This window comes from Tribolium castaneum, unplaced genomic scaffold, assembly GCF_031307605.1.
Source record: "Tribolium castaneum strain GA2 unplaced genomic scaffold, icTriCast1.1 ptg000022l, whole genome shotgun sequence".
Taxonomy (NCBI): domain Eukaryota; kingdom Metazoa; phylum Arthropoda; class Insecta; order Coleoptera; family Tenebrionidae; genus Tribolium; species Tribolium castaneum.
In genome coordinates this window covers 445,049-452,644 of record NW_026986634.1, presented here as the reverse complement: position 1 = coordinate 452,644, position 7,596 = coordinate 445,049, and positions in this window count along the sequence as shown.

The following is a 7,596-nucleotide window of genomic DNA, read 5'->3' as shown; positions in this document are numbered from 1 at the left end:
GCTTATATGCAAACGCTTAATTAAGGTAACAGTTTCTTGCTTATATCTCGAAAACAGTTACTCCTATCAATTTTTATCTTTTTACTAAAATTGAAGCTGACAAAATTTCCAACAAAATAGTTATTAACATTTTTCTTGTAGGACCAAGCATAAACGAGTTATAGAGTTGGACATAAATAATATTAAACAAAAATTTGCTTTAAAATAAAATGCTTGAAAAACCGGAATTAAACTAAATTAATTGTGTCTAACACTTTAGTAGAGGAAAAAGTAGAAGACATAAAAGTCACTAAATGTTTCAGAGTCGTCTTTAGTCGTCATATTAATAACAATAACATTAATAATAATAATACTAAAAGTACTAAATTTGCTTATATGCAAACGCTTAATTAAGGTAACAGTTTTTTGGTTTCTTGCTTATATCTCGAAAACAGTTACTCCTATCAATTTTTATCTTTTTTTCAAAATTAAAGCTGATAAAAATTCCTACAAAATAGTTATTTGCATTTTTTTGTAGGACCAACCATAAGCGAGTCATAGAGTTGGATGTAAAGAATCTTTAACAAAAATTTGCTTTAAAATAAAATGTTTGAAAAACCGATATTAAACTAAATTAATTGGGTCTAACACTTTAGTAGAGGAAAAATGAGAAGACATAAAAGTCACCAAAGTCTTCAGAGTTGTTTTTAGTACTAAATTTGCTTATATGCAAGCGCTTAATTAAGGTAACAGTTTTTTGGTCTCTTGCTTACATCTCGAAAACAGTTACTTCTATCAATTTTTATCTTTTTACTAAAATTAAAGCTGATAAAATTTCCTACAAAATAGTAATTTGCATTTTTTATGTAGGACTAACCATAAGCGAGATATAAGTTTGAAAATAATTAAAATTTAAAAAAAAAGTGCTTTAACAGAAAATGTCTTGTGATATAAAATACACTTAATTTATTGGGTCCAATACTTTATTAGAAGAAAAAGGAGGTGACATAAAAGTCACTGAAGTCTTCAGAGTCGATTTTAAATGCTGCATTTTCGTCTTCGTCTCAAACATTGAAAACTTAATTACATTTTTGTTCAGTAACAGTTACAGTTTTCTTATTGGTTTTTTGCTTATATCTCGAAAACTGTTACTCCTATCAATTTTTATCTTTCTTTCAAAATTAAAGCTGATAAAATTTTCTACAAAATCGTTATTTGCATTTTTCCTGTAGGACCAACCATAAGCGAGTTATAGAGTTGGATATGAATAATATATAACAAATATTTGCTTTAAAATAAAATGTTTGAAAAACTGAAATTAAACTAATTTAATTGTGTCTAACACTTTAGTAGAGGAAAAAGAAAAAGACATAAAAGTCACAAAAGGTTTCAGAGTCGTCTATAGTCGTCATATTAATAACAATAACATTAATAATAATAATACTAATAGTACTAAATTTGCTTATATGCAATCGCTTAATTAAGGTAACAGTTTTTTGGTTTCTTGCTTATATCTCGAAAACAGTTACTCCTATCAATTTTTATCTTTTTACTAAAATTAAAGCTGATAAAATTTTCTACAAAATAGTTATTTGCATTTTTCATGTAGGTCTAACCATAAGCGAGATATAAGTTTGAAAATAATTAATACTTAAAAAAAATGCTTTAACAGAAAATGTTTTGTGATTTAAAATACACTTAATTTATTAGGTCCAATACTTTATTAGAAGAAAAAGGAGGTGACATATAAGTCACTGAAGTCTTCAGAGTCGATTTTAAATGCTGCATTTTCGTCTTCGTCTCAAACATTGAAAACTGAATTACATTTTTGTTCAGTAACAGTTACAGTTTTCTTATTGGTTTTTTGCTTATATCTCGAAAACAGTTACTCCTATCAATTTTTATCTTTTTTTTAAAATTAAAGCTGATAAAATTTCCTACAAAATAGTTATTTGCATTTTTCATGTAAGACTAACCATAAGCGAGATATAAGTTTAAAAATTATAAATATTTAAAAAAAAGTGCTTTAACAGAAAATGTCTTGTGATTTAAAATACACTTAATTTATTGGGTCCAATACTTTATTAGAAGAAAAAGGAGGTGACATAAAAGTCACTGAAGTCTTCAGAGTCGATTTTAAATGCTGCATTTTCGTCTTCGTCTCAAACATTGAAAACTGAATTACATTTTTGTTCAGTAACAGTTACAGTTTTCTTATTGGTTTTTTGGACCCAATGAATTAAGTGTATTATAAATCACAAGACATTTTCTGTTAAAACACTTTTTTTTAATTATTAATTACTTTCAAACTTATATCTCGCTAATGGTTAGTTCTACATGAAAAATGCAAATAACTATTTTGTAGGAAATTTTAGCACCTTTAATTTTGGTGAAAAAGTAAAAATTGATAGGAGTAACTGTTTTCGAGATAAAAGCAAAAAACTAAAAAACTGTTACCTTAATTAAGCGCTTGCATATAAGCAAATTTAGTACTACTAGTATTGTTATTATAAATGTTATTGTTATTAATATGACGACTAAAGACAACTCTAAGACTTTAGTGACTTTTATGTCTCCTCCTTTTTCCTCTACTAAAGTGTTAGACACAATTAATTTAGTTTAATTTCAGTTTTTCAAACATTTTATTTTAAAGCAAATTTTTGTTAAATATTAAAAACTATAAAATGGCTTAGATTGCCTAAAAACACACATCACACATGATCTTTTGCATAGAAATGAAAAAACGCTCATGTAACACACAAAATAAGCTCCATTTTTCTTTATTAAAAGTATTATTATTATTATTAACTTTTGTATAGTAAATGTTTTTATACCAGTTTTAAAATGAGTTATTAATTTTAGACAATTTCTTGCCTAAAAACACAGATCACATATGATTTCTTGCATAGAAATGAGAAAACGCTCATATAACACAAAATAAGATTCATTTTTGCTTAGAAAACTAAGCTTACTTTTATTACTATTATTATTTTTATTATTATTATTATTATTATTATTATTATTATTACTATTATTAGTATTATTATTTTTATTATTATTATTATTATTATTATTATTATTATTGTTATTATTATTATTATTATTATTATTAAAAACTTATATTAAACAGACAGAAAACGTCGTATTCTGACACAAAAAAACGAATTACGTTATAGACTTGACGAGAACGGCGTATCTCGGACTCTTATAGGACTCTTATAGGGTCAAAAAGTATCAGTTTGGATTAAAATAAATTATTTTTGTTGACTCTCAGTCTGAATTGTTCATCAGTTCAAACAAAAACGGCTTATTTTAGACGATCTTTTGCTTTGAACAAGAAAACTTACATCGAACAGACTAAAAACGTATTAATCTGGCATAAAAGAGCAATTTATGTATCACTTTAGATAAAGGCAGCTAATCCTATTCGTTTCATTGCTTAAAATAGACAAAATTGTTAATAAATCTAACAAAAACGCTGTATTCTAGCACAAAATACTTATTACATTATAGTTTCGACGAGAATAGCTTATTTGGAATGATTCTATGCTTCCAAACGAGTAAATTTTTATTAAACAGATGCCAAACATCATGTTTTGTCCTATAAAGACATTTTATATTGCAGTTTGTATTAAAACAAAATATTTTCGTTGATTCTTTGTTAGAAGCAGCAAACCTAACATTAAAGAATCTGAAAACTTTGTATTCGGACACAAACCACCGAATTTTGTATCAGTTTAGACAAAAACGGTTGATTTTCGACAATATTTTGCTTTGAACAAGAAAATTTATATCAAACTGACTAAAAACGTCTTATTTTAGCACAAAACAAAAGATTTGCGTTATAGTCTTAAAGCTGATTCATGACACAGTTTGGATAAAAACCAATTATTTTTGTTAATTCATTGTTACAAACAAGAAACCTTACATCAAAGAAACTGAAAATTCCTTATTCAGGCACAGAAATTCGAATTACGTTTCAGTCTGGACAAAAGCTGCTTATTTTAAACGATCCTTTGTTTTGAACACGAAAACTTACATTAAAAAGATTAAAAACGTCTTATTCTGGCTGAAAACTGCAAATTATATATTACTCTAGATAAAAGCAATTTATCCTGATTACTCCTTTACTTAGAATAGAGTAAACATGTATAAAATTTAATGAAAACTTTAAATTTCGTCTCAAAGAAATAATTTACGTTCGAAACTAATGAACTTTTATGGGGCAGATGCAAAACCACATATTACCATATAAAGCGTTGTTTTAAAGCAAATTATTACCTTTTGCAACAAGAAATTTCACGTCAAAGAAACTGAAAACTTCGTATCCATGCACAAATATTGAATTACGTATCAGTTTAGGCAAATACAGCTTATTTTAAACGATTCCTTGCTATAAACAAGAAAAATTTTATCATGCATATTGAAAACGTCTTATTCTCGAAAATAAGAGCAAATTATGTATCAGTTTTAACAAAAGCGGATTACTCTGTTTGATTCTATGCTTAGAGTAGAGTAAACTACTATAAAACGTAATGAAAACTCTATATTCAAGCTCAAAAGAACAAATTACGTTATAGTTTTGGCAAAAAAAAATATTTCGGACGATTACATACTTCGAAGTAAGCAAACTTTAATTGAACAAGTGCAAAAGCTAATACTTTGCTTTAAAATAACGATTTATGTGGTAATATGATATTTTGCATCTGTCCTATAAAAGTTTACTTGTTTCGCTCCATTGAATCATTCGAAATAAATTATTTTGACACAACAACAACGAAAATAATTTGTTTTTGTTTAAACTGTAACATAAGTCGCTTTTATAAAACGAACTAAGTCGTTTGGCATCTGTTTATTGAAAGTTTTCTCGTTTGGGGGCATAAAATCGTTTGAAATTAACAGTTCTGATCAAAACTATAACGTAAATTATTTCTTTGGGACGAAATTTAAAGTTTTCATTAAGTTTTATACAAGTTTGCTCTATTCTAAGCAAAGGAGTAATCAGGATAAACTGCTTTTATCCAAAGTAATACATAATTTGCAGTTTTGTGCCAGAATATAACGTTTTTAATCTTTTTAATGTAAGTTTTCGTCCAGTTTTTGTCCAGACTGAAACGTAATTCGAATTTCTGTGCCTGAATAAGGGGTTTTCAGTTTCTTTGATGTAAGGTTTCTTGTTTGTAACAATGAATTAACAAAAATAATTGGTTTTTATCCAAACTGTGGCATGAATCAGCTTTAAGACTATAACGCAAATCTTTTGTTTTGTGCTAAAATAAGACGTTTTTAGTCAGTTTGATGTAAGTTTTCTTGTTGAAAGCAAAATATTGTCGAAAATCAACCGTTTTTGTCTAAACTGATACAAAATTCGGTGGTTTGTGTCCGAATACAAAGTTTTCAGATTCTTTAATGTTAGGTTTGCTGCTTCTAACAAAGAATCAACGAAAATATTTTGTTTTAATACAAACTGCAATATAAAATGTCTTTATAGGGCAAAACATGATGTTTGGCATCTGCTTAATAAAAATTTACACGTTTGAAAGCATAGAATCATTCCAAATAAGGTATTCTCGTCAAAACTATAATGTAATTAGTATTTTGTGCTAGAATACAGCGTTTTTGTTAGATTATTAAACAATTTTGTCTATTTTAGGCAATGAAACGAATAGGATTAGCTGCCTTTATCCAAAGTGATACATAAATTGCTCTTTTATGCCAGATTAATACGTTTTTAGTCTGTTCGATGTAAGTTTTCTTGTTCAAAGCAAAAGATCGTCTAAAATAAGTCGTTTTTGTTTGAACTGATGAACAATTCAGACTGAGAGTCAACAAAAATAATTTGTTTTAATCCAAACTGATACTTTTTGACCCTATAAGAGTCCTATAAGAGTCCGAGAATACGACGTTTTCTGTCTGTTTAATATAAGTTTTTAATAATAATAATAATAATAATAATAATAATAATAATAATAATAATAATAATAATAATAAATAATAGTAGTAATAAAAGTAAGCTTAGTTTTCTAAGCAAAAATGAAGCTTATTTTGTGTGTTATATGAGCGTTTTCTCATTTCTATGCAAGAGATCATCTGTGATCTGTGTTTTTAGGCAAGAAATTGTCTAAAATTAATAACTCATTTTAAAACTGGTATAAAAACATTTACTATACAAAAGTTATAATCGGTTTTTAATAATAATAATAATAATAATAATAATAATAATAATAATAATAATAATAATAATAATAGTAATAATAATAATAAAAATAATAGTAATAATAATAATAATAATAATAAAAATAATAATAATAGTAGTAATAAAAGTAAGCTTAGTTTTCTAAGCAAAAATGAAGCTTATTTTGTGTGTTATATGAGTGTTTTCTCATTTCTATGCAAGAGATCATGTGTGATCTGTGTTTTTAGGCAATCTAAGCCATTTTATAGTTTTTAATATTTAACAAAAATTAGCTTTAAAATAAAATGTTTAAAAAACTGAAATTAAACTAAATTAATTGTGTCTAACACTTTAGTAGAAGAAAAAGGAGGAGACATAAAAGTCACAAAAGTCTTAGAGTTGTCTTTAGTCGTCATATTAATAACAATAACATTTATAATAACAATACTAGTAGTACTAAATTTGCTTATATGCAAGCGCTTAATTAAGGTAACAGTTTTTTTGTTTTTTGCTTATATCTCGAAAACAGTTACTCCTATCAATTTTTACTTTTTCACCAAAATTAAAGGCGATATAATTTCCTACAAAATAGTTATTTGCATTTTTCATGTAGAACTAACCATAAGCGAGATATAAGTTAAACAATTAATAATTAAAAAAAAGTGTTTTAACAGAAAATGTCTTGTGATTTAAAATACACTTAATTTATTGGGTCCAATACTTTATTAGAAGAAAAAGAAGGTGACATAAAAGTCACTGAAGTCTTCAGAGTCGTTTTTAAATGCTGCATTTTTGTCTTCGTCTCAAACATTGAAAACTGAATTACATTTTTGTTCAGTAACAGTTACAGTTTTCTTATTGGTTTTTTGCTTACATCTCGAAAACAGTTACTTCTATCAAATTTTATCTTTCTTTCAAAATTAAAGCTGATAAAATTTCCTACAAAATAGTTATTTGCATTTTTTTGTAGAACCAACCATAAGCTAGTTATAGAGTTGGATATAAATAATCTTTAACAAAAATTTGCTTTAAAATAAAATGTTTGAAAAACCGATATTAAACTAAATTAATTGGGTCTAACACTTTAGTTGAGAAAAAAGGAGAAGACATAAAAGTCACCAAAGTCTTCAGAGTTGTTTTTAGTACTAAATTTGCTTATATGCAAGCGCTTAATTAAGGTAACAGTTTTTTGGTTTCTTGCTTATATCTCGTAAACAGTTACTCCTATCAATTTTTATCTTTATACTAAAATTAAAGCTGATAAAATTTCCTACAAAATAGTAATTTGCATTTTTCATGTAGGACTAACCTTAAGCGAGATATAAGTTTGAAAATAATTAATATTTAAAAAAAAAGTGCTTTAACAGAAAATGTCTTGTGATTTAAAATACACTTAATTTAATGGGTCCAATACTTTATTAGAAGAAAAAGGAGGTGACATA